This window comes from Anabrus simplex, chromosome 2, assembly GCF_040414725.1.
Source record: "Anabrus simplex isolate iqAnaSimp1 chromosome 2, ASM4041472v1, whole genome shotgun sequence".
Lineage (NCBI taxonomy): Eukaryota > Metazoa > Arthropoda > Insecta > Orthoptera > Tettigoniidae > Anabrus > Anabrus simplex.
The window spans coordinates 833160090-833184101 of NC_090266.1; positions in this window are offsets into that span (position 1 = coordinate 833160090).

Sequence of the window (24012 nt, forward strand, 5' to 3'; positions counted from 1 at the left end):
TGTCTTGTACCTGATTGTCGATTATTTGTTGACTTGTTGTTATTTGTTAAATTTTGAAATTCTATGTGAAAATTGTTAAGTTTTGCTATTTTCGAAAATATAACCTTTAATGAAATTTTAATTCATATCTCGGCCTTGTAGTTAGACTCATTCACTCCGGCAACTTCTTTCACCTCTGCCGATCCACTAAACCACAGTAACAATTATTATTATTATTATTATTATTATTATTATTATTATTATTATTATTATTATTATTATTATTATTATTATTATTATTATTTACAATTTGATTTTTGTCGCTCCGACACAAATAAACCAAGGTTTTTATGGCGACGATCGAATAGGAAAGGCTAGGATCGGGAAAAGAGTGACTATGGCCTTAGTTAAGGCGAGTTGGCCGCGCGGTTAGGGGCGCGCGGCTGTGAGCTTACATCCAGTAGATAGTGGATTCGAATCTCACTGTCGGCAGCCCTGAATATGGTTTTCCGTGGGTTCCGATTTTCACACCAGGAAAATGCTGGGACTGTACCTTAATTAAGGCCACGGCCGCTTCCTTCCTACTCCTAGGCTTTTCCTATCCTATCGTCGCCATAAGACGTATCTGTGTCGGTGCGACGTAAAGCCACTAGCAAGGAAAGTTCAGGTACAGCCCCAGCATTTGCCTGGTGTGAAAATGAGAAACCACGGAAAACCACCTTCAGGGCTGCCGACAGTGGAGTTCGAACCTACTATCTCCCGAATGCAGACTCACCGTTGTGCAAACCTAATCGCACGGTCACTCGCTAGGTATTATTATTATTATTATTATTATTATTATTATTATTATTATTACTATATAGCGTGCCATAAATTGTTATAGACTTAAAGGGAAGCCTTCAGTGTCCGCATGTTGTCACGAAGTTTTTTAACGAGTCGGAAGTCAGCGACACAGAGATCTCAAACACTTAAATAACATCGACATCAGTTCGGATCTAATCCGTGGGCAACAGAACGACGACTAACTGACTTCGTCATCGAGATCGGCACAAGTTCCTAAATCGAAATAATATCAACATCAGCAGAAAAAAGTGTCCACCTTCTGCTGCACAATGGCTTGTGGCTATGTCTGGTGAAAAATAAAGCAAAGTCATTTTTTTTTAAATTTACTATTTGCTTTACGTCGCAGCGACACAGATGTGATTTATGGCGACGATGGGGCAGGAAAGAGCTAAGAGTGGGTAGGAAGCAGCCGTGGTCTTAATTAAGGTACAGCTCCAGCATTTGCCTGGCGTGAAAATGGGAAACCACGGAAAACAATCTTCAGGGCTGCCGACAGTGGGGTTCGAACCTACTATCTCCCGAATACTAAAAAGCAAAGTTACCTTCAAAACGAAGGGGTTTATTGGGGTTCAATTTTAAATGTATTATCCTTCTAAAATTCTAAATGCCGCATAGCGCACACAGTTATTTTAAACATCGTAGTCACATAGCGTACTCGGTCAATTTGAACACACCGAGCTCGATAGCTGCAGTCGCTTAAGTGCGGCCAGTATCCAGTATTCGGGAGATAGTGGGTTCGAACCCCACTGTCGGCAGCCCTGAAGATGGTTTTCCGTGGTTTCCCATTTTCACACCAGGCAAATGCTGGGGCTGTGCCTTAATTAAGGCCACGACCGCTTCCTTCCCATTCCTAGCCCTTTCCTCTCCCATCGCCGCCGTAAGATCTATCTGTGTCGGTGCGACGTAAAGCCAATAGCCAGGGGCGTATTCTCCTTGAATGCAAGGCATTCATTGCATGCGTTATGATAACACAAAGAACTGTCTAATATACGATTTTAGGTTGTTTCAAGTCAAATATTAACGATTTCATCTCTCAGAATTTCAAAAGGTCCGCGCAACTGCACTAGTTCCGTTGCTTGACTACGTGTGGTGCTGGTGTAGTCTCGCCGACAACTCTACTCTAGGAAGAAAGAGACAGCAAATGGAGGAGTTAAGGCTGTAAGGCATTCAATCTTAAAATTGCATTCGGTGGCAGACGTAGTTCTGAAACCCTCCGAACGATGTCGCTGCAATTGAAACTTGGTCAGAATTTGTCACCGTGCTACCCTCTGCCATCTGTTAGCAACTTGGAGAAAGTCGGCATATTTACAGCGAACGGGACCCACATATAACCCCCAGCGAGAACACAACGTGACGAAACTGACCAATGCCACTGGGGTGACTTACCTCCAGTGCTTGAGTTGTGGCTAACTAGTGAGTTAATTCATTGTGTTTTCGGTGTTTTATTATATTTTGCTCACATGTGGATGAATCAAAACGGATATAATTGTAAATCAGTTTGAAAAGCCATTTACTGGCTGTTCGTTTGATGAAAAGATTCAAATAGTTAAAGCCGGGAGACCTCTACCTTCCCTCGTAAATTTCTTCTTCTTCTTCTTCTTAATCTGCTTACCCTCCAGGGTTGGCTTTTCCCTCAGACTCAGCGAGGGATCCCTCCTCTACCGCCTCAAGGGCAGTGTACTGGAGCTTCAGACTCTGGGTCGCGGGATACTACTGGGGAGGATGACCAGTACCTCGCCCAGGCTGCCTCACCTGCTATGCTGAACAGGGGCCTTGCGGGGGATGGGAAGATTGGAAGGGATAGACAAGGAAGAGGGAAGGAAGCGGCCGTGGCCTGAAGTTAGGTACCATCCCGTCATTTGCCTGGAGGAGAAGTGGAAAACCACTTCGAGGATGGCTGAGGTGGGAATCGAACCCACCTCTACTCAGTTGACCTCCTAAGGCTGAGTGGACCCCGTTCAAGCCCTCGTACTACCTTTCAAATTTTGTGGCAGAGATGGGAATCGAACCCGGGCCTCCGGGGGTGACAGCTAATCACACTAACCACTACATCACAGAGGCGGACCGTCGTAAATTTAAAAACAGAAAACAGTAATTGTGTACGCACGTTCAATGCAGAAACTTACAGTAAAACTGTTTGTCTCTAGTTCACCCACTTGTAATTAGGGTGAGCAGAATTGAAATTTTCTTAATACATTGTGTTAACTGCATGGTTACTAGTTGCATGCCTCAGTGGAGATTCCAGGATACGCCACTGCCAATAGCAATTTGAACACTGCGTATCACTGCTACCAAAGAGTATACACGTCGTACTGCACTCCACTCTGACAATTAGAACTCGTCCTTACACACACTGGTTTTAAATTTCCATATGCAACATTCACGTTCTCTTCTTCCACCACTTCTCCTATACCTGTGGTGTCGCCAGTGGGAACTCTGTCGCAGAAGTGGATTTCCCCCTGTTTTATGGCAGGATGCCCTTCCTCAGTAAAGGGGTTCGAAGCCAGTGTCTCCCGAATGCACAGTTTGGCTCCATAGACGTAGCGCATTAACACGCGAGGCCTCTCCGCTCGATATTTTAATGGTAGGCCTAAATACTATAACAAGCATATATCTAGAGGTCTGTGTTATGTCTTGCTGCACAATAGATTGCTCCAATATGGCACCTAACAGGCGCCCAGCAAGCACAGATGATGTACAAAACAAAGTCATGCGACGCTGAGTTAAACGACCTTGACTAACAGGCTTAGCAGATCTCGATATTGACCCAGATATTCTGAGAAACAGGTTTAAGGTTATACAACGCACAAGTTAAGAGCTCGTCAATGACTAGAGCACTAAACAAGACATTGGGGTTCACTTTTCTTTTCTCTGTACGTACACTTTCAATCAGGTCCACCATCGTAGCCGTTAACTGTGAGACCGCATCATCTTGGGAACAGACATTCGATTCTGAGCGCAGAGTAAGTTTTCTCGCAAACTCCCCGGTGATATCACTCAGTCCAGAAACATATTTCCCGTCAAATGCCGTGATAACCTTCCTAGTCATGAACCTAATAATTGCACTCACTAACACAGATTACCAAATAACACGGACAACACATACTTGGGGCTGATGGCCAAAGCAATCCAAAGAATAAAATCTCCTGCCGCCTTTCCCAAACCTGTGCTGCACATGTGGAGTTGGCCCTGTTTTACGGCCGGATGCCCTCCCTTACGCAACCCTATATCAAGGGACATAATCCGTATTGTGTGTTTCTGTGGTGGTTGGTAGTGTGTTATGTTTCGTAAATATGAAAAGGAGAGTGATGGGACAAACACAAACACTCAGTACCCGGGCCAGAAGAAATAATCAGACGTGATTAAAATCCCTGACCCGGTCGGAAATCCATCCCGGGACTCTCTGAACAGAAGGCCTCAACGCTGATCATTCACGCAATGAGTCGGACATCCAAAGAATAACATATAAGCCATAAAGAACGTCTCGCTTAATTCCCCAGTTCCCACAACGAAACCTACAACTACCATCACACACAGCATTAATTATACCGTCAATTTGGCTATGCAGTTAGGTTACGTAGCTATGTGCTTGAATTCGGGAGATGAGTGGGTTTGACACCCCACTGTCAGGAACCCTGAAGATGATTTTCCGTGGTTCCAATTTTCACACAAGGCTGTACCTTAATTAGGCGACGGTAATTTCTTTCCATCTTAGCCCTTCCTAATCCTATTATTAAGATAAGACATGTCTCTGTTGGTGCGATGTAAAACGGATAGCAACATAAATTTGCAGTAAGAATAACACAAACAGCCTAGAATCCCCGAGCTAGATGAAGTAACCGTACGCAGGTAAAATACCAGACCCGATCTGGAATCGTACCCGGGGCCCTGCCCTGGTTTATTATTACACTCACATCCATAAAAACCAGAACACCTTCAAGGACTAGAGATAGGAAGTTCACATTCACAGGGCATGTGCATTAGTACTCGTATGTTCTGAAGAAATCATTAGCATTCGAACCATGTCGGCCCTTAGATTCAATGTCAACATCGATATTTCGGCGCACCACCAACGACTGGTAAAATGTGTCTGCGGGCCCCGTTCTCGCTATATACCGAAGGTAATGGATAAGTGTGACTTGAGCAGACGTGCAGAATGGCTCGCAGAATTATGCGAGAACCGTACTGTCAAATTAGTGAGTTTGAAATACGGAGCATTATTGGCATGAGAGAACCTGATACATCCATCCGGAAAATTGCAGCTCGTGCGGGACGATTTTTACATTTCGTTTCACTCTATCAAACGGCAGAGACATACGGAACTCTATTGGACAACATTATATAAAACTACGAGTAATTTTATCGGGTAGCAACAAATTTGTTTGCAGAGACTTCCACATGCAACATATTACGATATGGAGTGTTGAATGAACATCTTTCCGGTCTTCAAGAATCCGGCTACATATACTGAATTTGAACCCACAATCTTGGGATCAGGAGACCGACACTCGACCACTGATCCACAGAGGGAAATAATAATAATAATAATAATAATAATAATAATAATAATAATAAAAAATGCCAGGCTGAGTGGCTCAGACGGTTGAGCGCTGGCCTTCTGACCCCAACGTGGCAGGTTCGATCCTGGCTCAGTCCGATGGTATTTGAAGGTGCTCAAATACGCCAGCATCGTGTCGGTAGATTTACGGGCACGTAAAAGAACTCTTGCGGGAGTAAATTCCGGCACCTCGGCGTTTCCAAAACCGTAAAAGAGTAGTTAGTGGGACGTAAAGCAAATAGCATTATTATTAATAATAAAAATAAAAATGATAATAATAATAATAATAACAATAATAATAATAATAACAACAAAATTAGTAATATGAATAATATTTTCTTTCTTTTCTCTTTCCTTCCTAAACTGTTTAACCTCCAGGGTCAGTTTTTCCCTCGGACTCAGCGAGGGATCCCTCCTCTACCGCCTCAAGGGCAGTGTCCTGGACCGCGAGATTTCAGGTCAGGGGGATACAACTGGAGAGCAGGACCAGTACCATGCTCTTTTTGCTATTTGCTTTACGTCGCACCGACACAGATAAGTCGTATGGCGCCGATAGGTCAGGAAAGGCCTAGGAATGGGAAGGAAGCGGCCGTGGCCTTAATTAAGGTACAGCCCCAGCATTGGCCTGGTGTGAAAATGGGAAACCACAGAAAACCATCTTCAGTGCTGCCGATAGTGGGATTCGAACCCACTATCTCCCGGATGCGAGCTCACAGCAACGGGCCCCTAACCGCATGGCTAACTCTCCCGGTTCAGTACCTTGCCTAGGCGGCCTCACCTGCTATGCTGAACAGGTGTCTTGTGGAGGGTTGGGAAGATTGGAAGGGACAGGCAAGGAAGAGGGAAGGAAGCGGCCATGGCCTTAAGTTAGGCACCATTTGCTTGGAGGAGAAGTGGGAAACCACGGAAAACCACTTCGAGGATGGCTAAGGTGGGAATCGAACGCACATCTACTCATTTGACCTCCCAAGGCTGAGTGGACCCCGTTCCAGCCCTCGTACCACTTTTCAAATTTCGTGGCAGAGCCGCGAATCGGACTCGGGCCTCCGAGGGTGGCAGCTAATCTTGTTAACCACTACACCACAGAGGCGCACAATAATAATAATAATAATAATAATAATAATAATAATAATAATAATAATAATAATAATAATAATAACAATAACAATAATACTGCGCAGAGTAGCTCAGACGGTTGAGCGCTGGCCTTCTGAGGCCAACTTGATAGTCAGGGCTATAGTCGAGGGTACACGCGGGTATACGCCGTATCCTTCTGATTTCTTGCATGTACCTTGTATTGCTTATTTTCGTTTCTTTTTTTAATTTCGCCATTCTCTCTGTTAGTTTTACCTCTCCAGGTACGCTCGTAATCATGAACATCGAAGGTTCAGCATGATGAATAACATTATCAGTTCGTTGCTTACGTCTCCAGCATTATGTTCATACATTCAAATGCCTCACCAGTTGACTCATTTAAGCCTGAGGTGAAGACGTGACTGCAAAACCACCGTACAACATACACTAGTTCAAGAGTTTGTTCTAGTAAAAAAGTGTGATCGCAAATGAAAAGACGCACCATGGATTGTTTTTTTAATAAATAGTTGGAAGTAGGTCCTGTAGATAACTACGGTGTAAGCAAATTAAAATTTTAAATTAGTGAATTCATTGGGCTATATGGATTTCTCCTTCATCATGAAATGTCTTACACGTGCCTGATTTATGATGTAACTATCCGCTAATTTTAAACATCTTGGTGGTCTTGCATCCGAGATTTGTCATACCCTTTTTACCCTGTAAGAATTTTGGAACTACAGCGCTGTTGGTAGGTTCTATCCTGGATTATTGTCAGTCCGGTGGTATTTGAAGGTGCTCAAATACGTCAACCTTGTGTAGGCAGATTTACTGGCACGTAGTCCGGCTCCATGGCTAAATGGTTAGCGTGCTGGTCTTTAGTCACAGTGGTCCCGGGTTCGATTCCCATCAGGGTGAAAAATTTTAACCATCATTGGTTAATTTCGTTGGCACGGGGGTGGGTGCATGCGTCGTCTTCATCATGATTTCATCCTCATAATGACGCGCAGGTCGCCTACGGGAGTCAAATCAAAAGACCTGCGCCTGGCAAGCCGAACTTGTCGTCGGACACTCCCGGCACTAAATGCCATACGCCACTTCATTTCATTTTACTGGCACGTAAAAGAACTCCTACGGAAAGAAATTCCGGCATTTCGGCGTCTCCGGAAACAGCAAAAGGTAATTAGTAGGATGTATAATCAACAACGTAAGTATTATGATTATTAATCAAACCCGTGGGAAAATAGCCCGTTGGGGCCTTGGCCTGATAAGACAATTGTAGCCCAGCTTGATGGCTCGCAGATACTGGAGTACTCTGTGTTCAGCGTGATGGCAACCTCAGTCGTATTGCGTGCCTTTCTTGACCGGATCCACTGCCTCTCGTATCAACCTGCTCCTCAGTGGTCTCTGGAGGCAAATGAATCCCGTTCAGTCTTCAGACCAGGATTAAAATGACTGGCCAGGCCGAGAATCAAATACGGGTAAGAGGCAGGCACACTATCATGGCATTAATAACAACAACAATAATAATAATAATAATAATAATAATAATAATAATAATAATAATAATACATTCCTGCTAACCATATACCTGTATCCAACAAGTGTATCCATTATCTTTTATTGTGTTACTTACAGAAGTATGTAGAACGGTGGAGAGCTTTAACTACGCAATGTGTTTAATAATAAGTTGGACACATGTTTTTAAACACCCGGCTCTTTAGTCACTTAAGTACTACCTGAACGCTAATCAACAACGAATTCCTCAGAATGAGCAGTAATTGCAGGTAAGTTGGGGAGACATGCCGACCTTGCCGTGTGCTGCGGGGACTGGAACAAAGGGAGCGCTTGAGTGGGAGTGCAGAGCGGGAAGCGGATGTTATTGGCTTGATCCGTAGCGCGGCATGCGCCACTCGTGCAGCTATTGGTCGGCCCGCGGGGCCGCATTCCATGAGCTCCACAAGTGTGTTGCGGACGGTACAGGGGTAGGCTGCCTGGCCGACACGGGTACTGCTCGTTGCCGTGACAACTCGCAATCACGCTGTGCACGTGCCTGCCACGCCAAGCCGCTGTTACACGAGGTGGCAAGGTGCCACGCGACAACTTGTAGTACTAGAGGTCTTTTTGTACACCCACCTGCTCACCTGTTACAGTAGAAGGAGCGGTTAATGCGGCTGTTTCATTTAGGACCTCGGGACTATACAAGCATCAATGCCATGAGCTCACTTTGAGTGCGAACTCTTATTAACGTGCTGCTTTTTCATACTGTGTGAATGTTCACCGCTGTAGTGAAACCGTTAGCGCTATTAGCTGTCATTCTCGAAGGCCTGAGTTCGATTCCCAGTACCACGCGAAAACTAACTTCGATAGGAGGGCTGGTATATTGTTAAAAGATCACTTGCGTGCAGAAAATCTGGTCCATATGGGAACGTTCACTTATATTGCCAATGAAATCTTTAGCAGAACCTCCCTCTCCAGTATCGCCTTCCTCCCAATTTTTGAAACTTTTAGCGTCTAACGCCTGGCTAAGTGGTTAGCTGCTCGCCTCTGGTATAAGGGGAACCAGGTTCGACTCCCAGCCAGGTCGGAGGTTTTAAATCTTATTTAGTTACTTCCTCTCTCGCGTGGACTGGTTGTTTGTGCCGTCTTCAGCATTAGAATTCATTGTCTGTAGGGCCCCATCTCAGAGGATATTTTTGACACCCGCTTTATTTCTCACCAGGCCACTACATTGTTCTTTAGTTTATTTCTGTTTCTCCGGATGTACTTCCAACCAGTCATAAAAGGAAGCAGAAGGACTGGGTGGAGTCAAGTGTTAGGTTAGTTCGGAAACCTTACGACAAAAAATACGCGATTGTGATCTTCGGTAATAAGCCACATGCAGCTCGCTTACAATAGGGGTGTGCCTGAAAAGAACTGCAGGCCCTCCTGGCATATGAAGACTCGAGTTTGCTTTATTACCCTCTGTGAATGATACCGATTCTGATTGCCGTCCTTTCCTAACCACTTCCAACTAACCTCCATACGTTATGCCACTATACCAATGGTCTTTTTCAAGGCCAAATAAACAAATCAGTCTGTGGAAACTATTAACTAAGCAACCTTGCTACATCCCAGTCAACTGGCTGTGAAAAAAGAGAAGGATATTCGCGTGTGATTCGAGCCTTGGAACACCGTCCACTATCACAATCCCACCGCGCCCCTGCCAAGTAAGTTATTGCGAGGCTTGAGATGTAGCGCCCAGTTTCCGGCGTATACAATACCTGTTCCTGGTCTGTGTTTGCACCTCCTGTTGTGAGGTACATATTCTTCGTATCTGTGCTCGTTTTACGGATTCATTCTCTGTACTCACAATGAATTAATAGTGGCGTTCGCTATTCCTGCTGGTTTTTAGCCCATAACTACACATCTCGTTATATTACCACGATTTAGGGAGAGCCACTGATCTATTTCAGAAATGTAGTACACGCGGCGGGGTGCATAAAACTAAATCTCACTTTTTGCTAGTTGCTTTACGTCGCACCGACACAGATAGGTCTTATGGCGACAATGGGATAGGAAAGGCCTAGGAGTTGGAAGGAAGAGATCGTGGCTTTAATTAAGGTGTGAAAATGGGGAAAATACTGAAAACCATCTTCAGGGCTGCCGACGGTGGGATTCGAACCCACTACCTCCCGGATGCAAGCTCACAGCCGCGCGCCCCTAACCGCACGGCCAACTCGCCCGGTAAAAAGCAAGGGACTAATGAACCATCCGGTGTTTACAAACTTCAACAAGTTCAATGCTTGATTTTGCAGTGTTGTAATGTTATGTGACTTTCCTTGTTCACTGAGTTTCTGAAAATACTATTTAAAACTTATCATTTCTAAATAGCGAGTAACTTTCATCACAAGTGAAGACACAGATATTTACTATCAAAGTACAACAACACCGTAAATGCAATAACAAGTACTGTAGATGCACAGTAGTCTTTAAATGAATAATCTAACCAATGTCATTCCCGGTAATCGTGATTGGATTTTGATGAGTTGACCAGATCACTTAAACTGAAGCAATAACAAGCCACAGCTTATCTGCTTTGCTCTTTATTATATTAGGAATGTTTCTAAAGCACACTTGTCTTAAAATATAATGGTGAAAATTGTAATTCATTGTGTAGAGTAAAAAATATATTTTGAGATCAATATACGGAAAGAGAAATAACGAATTTCTTACAACTTAGGTTATATTGAAAATTCATCATCATCATCATCATCTGTATACCCTCCAGGTTCGGTTTTTCCCTCGGACTTAGCGAGGGATCCCACCTCTACCGCCTCAAGGGCAGTGTCCTGGAGCTTCAGACTCTTGGTCGGGGATACAACTGGGGAGTATGACCAGTACCTCGCCCAGGCGGCCTCACCTGCTATGCTGAACAGGGGCCTTGTGGAGGGATGGGAAGATTGGAAGGGATAGGCAAGGAAGAGGGAAGGAAGCGGCCGTGGCCTTAAGTTAGGTACCATCCCGGCATTTGCCTGGAGGAGAAGTGGGAAACCACGGAAAACCACTTCCAGGATGGCTGAGGAGGGAATCGAACCCACCTCTACTCAGTTGACCTACCGAGGCTGAGTGGACCCCGTTCCAGCCCTCGTACCACTTTTCAAATTTCGTGGCAGAGCCGGGAATCGAACCCGGACCTCCGGGGGTGGCAGCTAATCACGCTAACCACTACACCACAGAGGCGGACTATATTGAAAATTACTTGAGTTTATGTCCGTTAGAAAAACACTATTCCCTTAATACTCAAATGAACCTTCAGCGCTCATTGACCTTCACGGTCTGTAATATTATCACAACACTGCTGTCGCTGAAGCACACACATTGAAAGCTCGCTTTTTTTTTTGGTACGGGGGGCCCCCGTAGCCCGCTCCCCTGCCGTCACCATCGACTCAATCTACATAGCCTCCGACATGCTATTAATTTCTAAGAAGAAAGAGATAGCAGGGAAGTGTGGGAAGTGAATCAAGGAGTAGCCTATCTGCCGGTTTCCGAGTTAGACTCGCTACCACGGCAAGAGTTTGTGTTTGGTAAGGTGGTGTTGAAGTATGGTATTGAAGGGTCAGGGAAAAACCACATAGGCAGAAAGAGCCTACGTGTAAAACCTCGCCGCTCGCCATCCACTTATATGCAGTGTTCCCGTGGGCCGAAAAACCCAGCGTGAGCACATCTGCCCTACAGTAACACATGTCTTCAAACAATTTTTCTTCCTTTCTTCCTTACCCCGTTTGCCGTCCAGGGTGTGCTTTACCCTTGTACTCAGCGACGGATCCCACCTCTACTGACTGAAGTGCAGTGTCCAGCAGCGTGAGACTTTTGGTCGGGAATACAACTGGGAAGTAGTACCAGTACCTCGCTCAGGCGGCCTCACCTGCTATGCTGAAGAGGGGCCTTGATGGGGGGGATGGGAAGATTGGGAGGGATAGACAAAGAAGAGGGAAGGAAAAAGTCGTGGCCGTATCATCAGGGCATTTGCCTGAAGGAGAAGTGGAAGACCACTTCGAGGATGGCTGAGGTGGGAAATCGAACCCCTCTACTCAGTTGACCTCCCGTGGCTGAGTCGAACCCGTTCCAGTCCTCGTACCACGTTTTCAAATTTCGTGGCAGAGCCAGGACTCGAATATGGGCCTCCGGGGGTGCCAGCTAATCACACTAACCACTACACCACAGAGGCGGTATTTCAAACACTTTCTACATACATTAAACGTGCCTAATGACGTAATGCCTAAGGACCTACAGGACGACATAAAAGTGGTAAGATAACAAAATGTTATGAAAGGGACTGCACGAAAAGTACACGCATTCGACATTGCATTCTTCATATGATCGATTATGTACAGTTTAATGTAGCGAGCTCGATAGCTGCAGTCGCTTAAGTGCGGCCAATATCCAGTATTCTGGAGATAGTAGGTTCGAACCCCACTGTCGGCAGCCCTGAAGGTGGTTTTCCGTGGTTTACCATTTTTACACCAGACAAATGCTGTGGATGTACCTTAATTAAGGCCACGGCCGCTTCCTTCCAACTCCTAGGCCTTTCCTATCCCATCGTCGCAATAAGACCTATCTGTGTCGGTGCGACGTAAAACCACAGGCAAAAAAATGCTTTTCTCTTCCTCTCTCTCTTCGCACTCTGGTGGGGCCTTGAGAACGAACTGTTTTGCGCATGTCGCTTTGGCCATGTTTTACGGCCACATGCCCTTCCTTATCCCTGCCCCATGTGGAAGGATGTATTCACTACTGAGTGTTTCTGAGATGTTTGATAGTGCACTGCGTTGTGTTGTGTTGTGTTGTGTGTAGGATGTTGTTAATAATAATAATGGTATTTGCTTTACGTCTCACTAACTACTTTTACGGTTTTCGGAGACGCCGAGGTGCCGGAATTTAGTCCCACAGGAGTGCTTTTTCGTGCCTGTAAATCTACCGACACGGGGCTGTCGTATTTGAGCACCTTCAAATACCACCGGACTGAGTTAGGATCGAACCTGCCAAGTTAGGTTCAAAAGGCCAGCGCCTCAACCGTCTGAGCCACTCAGCCCGGCCATGTAGGATGTTAAGGTTGTATTGGGACAAACACAAATACCCAGTCCTGTAGCCCGGGGATTTAAATCCCCGACCCGGTCGAGAAAGGAACGCGGGACGCTTTGCACCGACGTTCACGCCGCTGACTATTAATAACTACTACACCACTATAGTGTGTTTCTCAACTTAAACCAGTAACACTGAATTCAGCCCAGAACTCCAGAATATGACATTTGTACTACTTACACCAAATATGACACCTTCATTTAGACCAGTCTTTCCTTCTTAAAACCTGTATGCTTAATCTGCGAACTACGCGGATTGGCGGGAAGGGGGGGGGGGGGGGAGAGGGGGTCGTGCTCCATGTAGACTACGACTATCAACGAGTTGGCCGATCTGAGTGTCGCATTTGGTTAGTCATTGTCCTCTGAGTACCAGTGGTCGAGTATCAGCCTGGGTTTCAAACCTCGCAAAAGCAGTCAGATATCTGAAGGGCGCAAAAAAGTCCGTTCCACACTACATCGTGCGATGTCGGCTTGTCAATTATCTCTTGTAAAACTTATGGTATTTGCGCAACAAAATGAATTAAAACTCAATCACAGATTCCAACACAGATCCGTTCCTCTGCCATCTGTTAGAGTAAAAAACCAGAACCAGGCAGCCTGAATCAAAATGTCTGCACATGGTTGCTGAGGCCATGCAATTACTTTTTTCTACTATTTGTTTTACGTCGCACCGACACAGATAGGTCTTATGGAGACGATGGGATAAGAAAGAGCTGGAACTGGGAAAAAAGCGATCACGACCTTATGAAATACACTATACACAATACTGGACACTTCCGTATTCTCCCGTACTGAAGTGAGAGACATGTTGACAGTGACGCACCTGGCAGCCAAATCTTAAACATCAACCGGCAAGATTGAAACAACAAAATTTGCATGTTAACATTGACAGAAATAATGAAACTAAATAATGATTTCTGCTTTGTTCTACTACGAAAGTTGAATGTTAATACTGACAGAAATAATGAAAGTCAACAATGATTTCCTTGCCTGAATGATCAGCGTTGAGGCCTTCGGTTCAGAAGGTACCGGATTCGATTCCCGGCCGGATCGGGGATTTAAATCGCGTCTAATTAATTCTTCTGGTACGGAGACTGGGTGTTTGTGTTTGTTCCAACACGTTTCTCTTCATATGCAGACAACGCACTACACTTCCAACCACCACAGAGACATGCGATAGTGATCACTAGACCTCGGATTTTTAGGTGCTTAAAATAGACTCTCAAATAGGTTCTAAAATATGTTTAGGTAGCTTCAGTTTAACGTATTTTAATAGGCATCAAATAAAAACCACGTTTACTTTGCTAAATTGATAATAACCCGTTAGGGGGAAATATATAAAAGAAGTTTCAGTCACCTCGTTGATGCGAACGTTACAGAATATAATTTAACATCCGATGTGAAATGGAGAAACTCCTGTAATCACTTTTTTAATTAATGACGACTTGGAACCAAACACTTTCGGCATAATTTATGGTGTATAGCGCACTACTACACTCAGTCTGAAGGCTGCCCTGCTAGATGCGCTGGCAATCAATGTCTTGCAATATCTCACAAAGTGCCACATATTCTCTTTAGTGTATACGGCCTTACTTAATCTACAGCCTGAGCATTTGCCTGGTGTGAAAATGGGAAAATACGGAAAACCATATTCAGAGCTGCGGAGAGTCGGGATTGCACCTACTATCAACTGAATGCAAGCTGATTTCTACGTGAGTCAAACCGCGTCACCACGTTGGTCCTATTAAAGCAACTTCTAACACAAATTCCAATGTACACTCACCGGCACCATCCACTCCTTTCTCTCCCAGAATCTTTAAATTTTTGGGTGAAAATGTCCAACGTTCTGGTCAGTCATTTTCAGAATCTGCTTGCTTTTGACCTGATGGATTTTCGGTCTTGGTTTCATGATCTTCTCCACCAAGTTTATTTTCGGTGTTAGTTTTGCTTTCTACAGGATCACAAGTAGACTTGACAATGTCTACTTCTACAGCATTCCTTATTTTACGCATTAACTGAAGGTGCTGAGATACGTCAGCCTCGTGTCGGTAGATATACTGGCACGTGAAAGAACCCCTGCGGGACACAATTCCGGCAACTCAGCTTCTCCGGAAACCGTAAATGTACAGTAGTTAGTGGGACGTAAACCCAATGACATTATTTTATTAATAATAATAATTTCGTGCGGCTATTTCTAGCCGAGTGCAGCCCTTGTAAGGCAGACCCTCCGATGAGGGTGCGCGGCATCTGCCACGTGTAGCTAACTTGGTGTTATTGTGGCGGAGGCTAGTGTTACGTGTGGTGTGTAGGTTGCAGGGATGTTGTGGACAGCACAATCATCCAGCCCCAGAGCCAATGGAATTAACCAAAGTAGATTAGAATCCCCAACTCGGCCGGGAATCGAACCCAGGACATTCTGAACTGAAGGCCAATACGCTGAACCTTCAGCCAACAAGTCGGACATTTTATTAATCATTGACATAAAGTAACTACTTACTTGACTCAATCTGAACAATAATTACACTTACTTAAATTTCTTTCTTTCTTTCTTTCTTTCTTTCTTTCTTTCTTTCTTTCTTAATCCGTTTACCGTCCAGGGTTGGTTTTTCCCTCGGACTCAGCCAGGGGAACTACCTCTACCGCATCAAGGGAAGTGTCCTGGAGCTTGAGACTTCGGGTCAGGGGATACAACTGGAGTTGAAGACCAGTACCTCGTCGAAGCGGCCTCACCTGGTATGCTGAACAGGGACCTTGTTGGGGGATGAGAAGATTGGAGGGGATTGAAGAGGAAAAGGGAAGGAAACAGGCGTGGCCTTACTGTAAGTTGGGTACCATCTCTACTTTTGCCAGGAGGTGAAGTGGGAAACCACGCAAAACCACTTCGAGGATGGCTAAGTGGGAATCAAACCCAACTCTACTCTGTTCACCTCCCGAGGCTGAGTGGACCCAGTTTCAGCCCTCGTACCACTTTTCAAATTTCGTGGCAGAGCCGGGAATCGAACCCGCTAATCACACTAACCAATACACCACAGAAGCGGACACTTATTTAACTTACAGTGTATTAAATCAAAACTCACGTGAACACCTGCATGTTCCAGAGAGGAAATAGAACTGATCATGTGACATTGTAAACAATCGGAAGGGAACACAACTTCTTGTTTCCAATTTATGAAGCCTATGAAACATGTAATCATGGTACCAGCTTGCGAGTATCAAAACTGAATATTCAATTCGTGAACACAGTACCAGTCCACCAGCCATCCTCGAAGTGGTTTTCCGTGGTTTCCTACTTCTCCTCCAGGCAAATACCGGGATGGTACACAACTTAAGCCAACGGCCGCTTCCTTACTCTTTCTTGTCTATTCCTTCATCTCTTCCCATCTCCCCCACAAAGCCTCTGTTCAGCATAGCAGGTGAGGCCGCCTGGGCGATGTACTTGTCCTCCTCCCCAGTTTTATCCCCCAGCCCAATGTATCACGATCCAGAACACTGCCCTTGAAATGGTAGAGGTGGGATCCCTCGCTGAGTCCGAGGGAAAAAAACCAACCCTGGAGGGTAAAACAGATTAAGAAAAAAGAAAGAAAGAACACCGTACCGTCGGCTGTAGTGTTTGTATTAAACTTATCTCTCAATAAATCGCAGGTCTTTTTTAAAGAACTTGACAACAGAAGGTGCCGGTGCTGCGTACCGTTGCGTACAGGCAAAAAGAAAGCACTGATTGTTATTATCAATATGATTTTTATTATTCGTTTTGTACAATACTTAGCGGAGTGGCCGCGCGTGTTAATGCGCTTCGGCTATTGAGCCAAGCTCTGCATTTGGGAGACGAGTGGGTTCGAAGTCGGCTGTCCTGAGAATGGCTTTCAGTACTTGACTGTTTTTACGTCCAGGCAAATGCCGAGCTGCAACCGATTCCTTCCTCTTAGAGTACTCAATTTCATTCACCGTTATTCATTTCATCTTCATTAGTTCCTTAAATGAGCATGGCGTCAGGATGGGCACCCGGCTGTATTGTATACAACATGCCAAGGAATTTCATCTCATCTCATCCCTGACCCCGTATCAGGAAACGGGACAAAGGGGTAGATATATATACATTCGAGTTTTTCATTCAAATAGCGCCTTGGAACTTGTTAATTGGTTTGATGGCTTTCACATTATCCTCCCAAAATTTCTTCATGAATTCGCTATATTGTTTTTTGCGTCCTTATTATTATTATTATTATTATTATTATTATTATTATTATTATTATTATTATTATTATTATTGTGTCGTGTTTCATGGTTAAATGGTTAACGTGTTTGCCTTTGGTCCGCGAGGTCTCGAGTTCAATTCCCAGCCGGGTCGGCGATTTTAACATTCACTGGCTAATTCTGATGGCTCAGGGTGTGTACGGTATTCATCACAGGTAGACCGAGCAAGTCAAGGAAATATGTACAGACGACGGTAACAAGATCGTACTGTTAAGTAATAAAAGTTCTAGTAACCGGGAAGAAATTCATGAGGTAGTCGAGAAAAGATTGGACAAGATTTAAAATGCAGTTGGGGAAGATACGAGGGAGCAGATTAGTAGTATCGAACAAATTGAAAGCAAGCTTGTGGAGGTCACTGAACTACGGAACGAACAGGAAACGCTATCAAAGCAGGTGAGAGAGAGAGGGGAAGAATTGCAGGAAGAAGTGAGAATAGTGGAAGAGAATGCTGAGAGCGTAGCGGAAAAAGAAATTGTGAACTGCCAGGGAGTGATACGGCAGGATTTTACAGGTGAGACGGCGGTAGATGTGATAGTAGCGAGTGGTTTGCTCAGTAAGGATCGTGATTTAACTAGGTTTTCTGGAAAACAGTTCAATTCTATAGGATTTGTAAAAGTAGTTGAGAAATGATTTGCAAGTAAGTTGACGAATAATATTACTGAATGGGAATACGTGCTGGAAATCTTGTCGAATGTTTTTGTCGGTGAAAGTAAAATATGGTTTCGAGTGTACTGGGATAATATGTCTAATTTAGGAGAGTTTAAAGAGAAGTTCATTGATAGGCTTTGGGAGGAATGCTTACAGGGGCGCGAGAGAGAACGTATGATGGCTGGGGAAAGTAGTATAGTAGAGAGAGGGGGGAAAATGTTAGCCGAGTATCAGAAGAGTAATCAGAGAGAATCGGAACATGGGAGGCGTATGAATTTGAGTTATGAGAGAGAGGGTCAGAGGAGTAACCAGAGAGAATCGGAAGATAGGAGGCGTACGGATTTGAGTTATCAGAGGGACTATGATAGTCTGAATATGAATGTTATCCAGGTGTCGTTATCGAGCCAGAGTATTTCAGATTCACAGGGAATCGGGTAAGTTAAGTGGACAGGCTGAAGGTAGAAGATGAACAGGTATGTAGTATAAGTACTTACGTAGTGAAAGTAGATTTACGAGTACAGTGTGACTGTGACCTAAGTAATGTTAAGTGAGATATTTAAGTAATGACGTAGTCATAATTAATAAAGTAATTAATGGTAGTAGTAAGTTAGAAGTAAGAAGTGTTCTGTTAAGTGATGTAAGCACTTGTAATGCTGAGAATATGATGTAGGTAGTGAGGTAGTAACTCCTATGATGGAAATTGTGATATGAAGAAGGTAAGTTAAGGTACTATTAGACATTATAACAGCTGTTGGGTAAGTCAGAGTGAGTAAATAAAATGACAGTGGTACCATCACGATTGAAGATAATTGTAAGTTTCAGCCATGCCTTGTTGTACCAAAGCTTGTGTATTCAGTTATTTTAGGAGTTGACTTGGTTGCAAATCATGGGGGTAGAATAGACTTTGATTTAGGTAGTGTGTGTTTGTTCTGGGAGAAAAACTAGCAAAGAAGTACGTGTTAATTATGATGGGTCTGAAGTAAGTGTTTGGTAACGTGTGTTCTTGAAAGATATATGTGAGGTAAGTGAAGGTGTTCCTAGTGAGAGGAAATGTTTTGAGGTGTGTTACATGTCTATAACGACCAGTATCCGAGGGATAGTCGGTATGAGGCAGTGACGTGGGGTAATTTGAGTGAATTACAGGAGGAGTAATTGTGTGCGATGTTAGGTATGCATCGAGATGTATTTAGTGGTAAGTCAGGCAGAACACGTATACGAACATAAATTTGTAGTACATGACCATTCATTATTTGTGGAAGGTAAGTACCCCATTCAACTTAAATATGCTAGTGACGTCGAAGAACAGATAGACATTATGCTGGATTACGGAATAATTGAACCGTTTTGTAGTCATAGTATTGAGCCTTCAATTATTGTTGCCAAGAAGGATGTGATTTATTGAGATATGTAAGTTAATGAGGGCAAATTTGATTCAGTTTGAGTGACAGAGTGCTACTCAGAGTTCCATTTTCATCATGTGCAGAGGCGGGAAATATGTCTAAATTCTTTCTTTTGTATCAGGGGTATTTCACTATTGTGAACCGTATCGGGGTGTGTGCATATTTTTTGAAGATCAGGAAGGGGATATTGTCCGTATTTATAGTATTATATCTTTAAAAAAGTACTTCACGTGAGATTTGTTGAGATAAAAAATAAGATGATTAATTTTTGTGAGAAACTGGCAAAATAAAACTAACATATATCAATTTGCGTGTGAACCAAGTGTAGTATTGGCGTATTGGAAAAATAAGTGCTACATCGTCATGTGTAGTATCGCAAAGCGGAGAACAAGACATTGGACAGTTATCTACGATAACAATATGCAAGAAAAGTTCTCATATAAGTGAATTTTCACAAAATGTTTTGATATGTGAAAAAAAGAAGAATGTAGTGTAATCATTTAAAATTATTTGTATGTGTTAAATTGAGTGCTGTACTCTTGTGATTTGTATGAGAGAGAGAGAGAGAGAGAGAGAGAATGGGACACTGGACAGTTATCTACGATGACAATGTGCGAGAAAAATTCTCAAATCTGTGATATTTTATAAAATGTATGGATGTTGAAAAAGAAAATTATTGTTGTATACTCATTTAAAGTGTTTATATATGTCAGTGCTTTATATATATATATATATATATATAATGTTGTTCATAAATCAATCGATTCTTTGTTCTTCGATTTATTTATGAGGGAGGCTAATTGTAACGGTTCAAATCCCGTTACAAGGTGATATCTGTATTATTATTATTATTATTATTATTATTATTATTATTATTATTATTATTATTATTATTAGTTTATCTGCGAGATTACTATTATTGTAATATAATTATTATTCAATTCGATTCTGCAAAGCTTGTCGCTTGCGTGATTGTAGTTAAATGTATGCATATATACGTATGTGTAGAATAACACTCAAGACATGTACAGTAAGAATTGCTGGATATCAGATGTTGGATATGCCATTGCTATATTGTGCAATACTGCTGGCGATTCTGCCAAGTCATTGCTACGTCATGGCTACGTCATCGTGAGCATTTAGCGATGCGCTCACGGTCTTGGAGTTTCTTAGAGAGCCCCAGGCTATTTCACCATTGTATGTAATATCTGTCGCGAGGTGGGAGTCGATGATGGTTATTTCTGGAGGTTACGTAAATGCGTCAACCTAACGTCTATATAAGGTGGCTGAATATTGTAGCGTCAGTCATTATTCTACTGGAAGGAGAAACCACAGTTGGCCATTAACTGAGCGAGACGGAGAGGCCTCAGTCAGTTAACGGGAGTCAATAGTTGAACGGAAGGTGAAGAGAGAAGAAGTGGATGGTGAACTGATGGAGTCATAGAAGGATACCACTTGCAATGAAGTAATACCATCCAGACTTACAAAGAAGTCATATGATATGGAGAAGAAGCAGTCACATGGATACATCACCATCTATCCTGTATAGGTTATCTTTTCTTTACAAGTTGCTTCACGTAACACAGACACAGATAGGTCTTATGGCGACGATGGGGCAGGAAAGGGCTAGGAGTGGGAAGGAAGCGCCCGAGGCCGTAATTAAAGTACAGCTAAAGCTGGTATGAAAATGGGAAACCATGGAGAACCATCTTGTGGTGTTCGAACCCACTATCACCCGAATACTGGATACCGCCGCACTTAAGAGACTGCAGCTATCGAGCTCGGTTATCGTGTATCGGAAACTGCGTGTTATTGTGGTGGAGGTTTGTGTTGTGTGTGGTGGATGAGTTGTAGGGATGTTGGAGACAGCACAAACACCTAGTCCCCGGGCCAAAGGAATTAACTATACGCAGTTAAAATCCCTGGTCTGGCACGGAATCGTATCCGGGGCCCTCTGAACCGAACTCTAGCCACCACTGAAACTTGCAACCGTGAATACCTCCCTCCATATAGGGTTGTTATCTGGATGGACATCGGGCCGTAAAACCTGGGTGAAATTCGTAAGTAGGCCTACCGAAGCCGGTAAAACTGGGAAAAAGGTCGGAAATTATAAGAAGAGTATGCGATATGAAAGTGACAGCAGGAGAATGATTTTATGTACGGCAAAACATATGAACAGTTTGAGTCTGCAATTTGTTCTACAAAAGGGACAAATATGAGGTGCTAGAATTAATTCTCGCTGGTGAGCATTAATTGTGCGATGCCAACCAGGTCGAAAATGACTGCTATTGTGTTTGCAAGTACCGTCAGTGAGCTGTAAGGAACAGTGTGTGACACGCGTCTGAGAGCAAAAAAGACAAAGTTTTTTACGCATTTAAGATGTCGGGTTTCCTACAAAAAAATGGACCATTACCGGTAAACATTACTGTTCTGCTTCCATCTCAGGAAACCTTCTGTAGAAAGTCATGGTTTGCTAATGGAAACTTTCGGGGAGCATACCACACAGTTAAGAAAATTTTAGGGGAACATGTTTTTGAACGTATGCCATGCTCCACAAAATAGTACCTCACACCCAGGTAAATTACCAACTAAACGTTTATTCTTTACCGTTGAATTAACAAAAGAACATCGATGGATACACGTTCATTTTCAGAACACAAACGGAAATGTCCAAATAGAGGCAAAAACTAAGTGATAACAGTCCTCCATGGTGATTTTTTATCACAGCTGCAGAGCTTCAGTATGGTGTATGTCCTCCACGAGCATTTATCACAGCTTGGCACCTAAGTGGCATGCTCCGTATATGTCGACGGAGGTCACGTTGCGGTATCAGGTACCATTCTTCTATGAGAGCCTGTTCGAGGTCTTGGAGAGTCTCTGATGGAACAGAACGCCCACGAACACTTCTGTCAAGTCTATCCCACACATACTCGATGGGATTAAGGTCAGGACTCACTGCTGGCCATTCCATCTCTTGAATGTCCAGTTCTCGTAAGACGGCTCTGGTGATGCGCGCTACATGAAACCTGGCATTGTCGTGCATGAGTACGAATTAAGTGCCATTACCGTATGCATCAACGAACACATGCTGTACTAGTATCTGCTCTATGTACCCCGCAGCGGTAAGATTACAACGGACGACGACAAAATCCGTACGGCCATCAATACTGATCCCATCCCACACCATCACGGAAACTTGTCCGAATCGTTCGCCTTCATGACCAACATTTGTCATGTACTGCTCACCATGGCGTCTCCATACACGTTGACATCCATCACGCTATGTCAGGGGAAATATGGACTCGTCTGTGAACAACACAGGTCTCTATTGGCGAAGTTGCCATTTGAGGTGGGTATATGCAAACAGGGCAAATCTGGTAAACTAAGCTGCGCGACGTTGCTCCGTTAAACGGGACACTCGAACAGGACGTCTGGGTCGTAAGGACACTTCTCATAACCTGTTCCTTACTGTCTGGTCAGACACCGTGATTCGAGTGACCCTCCTGAGGTCTTGTTGCAGTCCTCTGGCAGTTGCTGAACGACGCCGCAAGCACAGATGGTCAGATATCGGTCATCCTTTGGGGGTTATCATGCCTCCACGACCTTGTCCAACCCTCCTTGTGAACTGGCCTATCCCAATGTTGTGATTCCCCAGGCGTTGAAGAAGTTAACTGACGGAGAGACATTGAGATCCACAGCAAAACGATGAAAAGTCCATCCTTTCTGGATTAAAGTGACGGCCCTTGCGACTTGAACCTCGTTAAGATTTCTCATGGGATGTGCTGGTTTACGTACAATGTGCTCAGATGACCGCAGAAGTATGTGTACCTCACAACGGCACAGGGACGCACCGTTATGCACTTTGTTTTGAGGGGTCCCCTCACATTTTAATGAATGGCTACGCCTGCAGATGGAGTATAACTTCGATTTGACATACCCTGAGTAGCTACGGTCTCAAGGTATGCTGTACGACCATTGGAACCCCATCTACCAGAGTAACGTTCACATACCAAACGTTACAAAACATGATCCCCTAATTTTTTTTCAACTGGGTGTATGGAAACAGCTTGCAGAAATTGGTCACGACTCTTCAAAACAACGATTTTGACGTGAAGGACAAAGAGTACCCCGGTCAGGCATTACTGGAGGAGGATTCATGTCAGACGCTCGAAGTGTTGTCTACCGGTTTGGTAGAGCGCTGACCGTCGGAGCTCAAGTAAACGGGTTCGATCGCGGCTCAGTCTGGTGGTATATAAAGGTGCTGAATTTATACACCCACAAGAACAGTGGCAAAACACAAAAAACGTAATTTTTAGTTATGATGTACACCATATCCAAAAATAATCTCTCTTTCGATCTAGAAAATTGTCGTAAGTGTAACTCCTTTCTTTCTACCGAAAAATCACAAAATGCCGTTATACCACTTCACCATACTGAACATCGTGAGTCAAAAATGCTTACACTTCTTAGTTGTGATTTATTTCATTGAAACTCTGTGACAATGTGGTGTAATTTTTGCTACACTTAATCATATAGAAATAGTCTGATAAAATATTATCCTTGATTTGATATGGTGTTCTAAACTTTTAATCTTGTTTTCTCGGAAACGTTCATTCTTGAGTTGTGTCACTATTCTTGC